General features: G+C 45.6%; 1 protein-coding gene across 1 annotated transcript in view; it reads right to left on the bottom strand.

The window, feature by feature from the left end:
* Positions 1–215, bottom strand: part of CSUI_009448 (c2 domain-containing) — a gene marked incomplete at its 3' end in the record, with an annotated part of 7,434 nt that overhangs the window by 3,343 nt on the left and 3,876 nt on the right. The gene's annotated exons all lie outside the window — the stretch shown is intronic.

Here is a 215-nt window from a genome sequence, read left to right as displayed (position 1 = left end):
GTATGTAGTAGGATATGGAATGCATGCGTTTTATTTATCATCAGCTTCTGACCCCCATAGTCGTCCGTCGCATACACACCCCCCTCATACAAACCTCAGACTGCTACGATGACTGCTGCTACTACTCCTATTACAGGACGTGACGACTAGACCACATACGTACATGCCTCCCACATACACACACATGTGTGACTATTGCCTATCTATCTATCTTT

Source organism: Cystoisospora suis (assembly GCF_002600585.1).
Source record: "Cystoisospora suis strain Wien I chromosome Unknown contig_5641, whole genome shotgun sequence".
Classification (NCBI taxonomy): domain Eukaryota; phylum Apicomplexa; class Conoidasida; order Eucoccidiorida; family Sarcocystidae; genus Cystoisospora; species Cystoisospora suis.
Note: the sequence above shows the minus strand (reverse complement) of the source record. Positions and strands in the feature narration are given on the sequence as shown.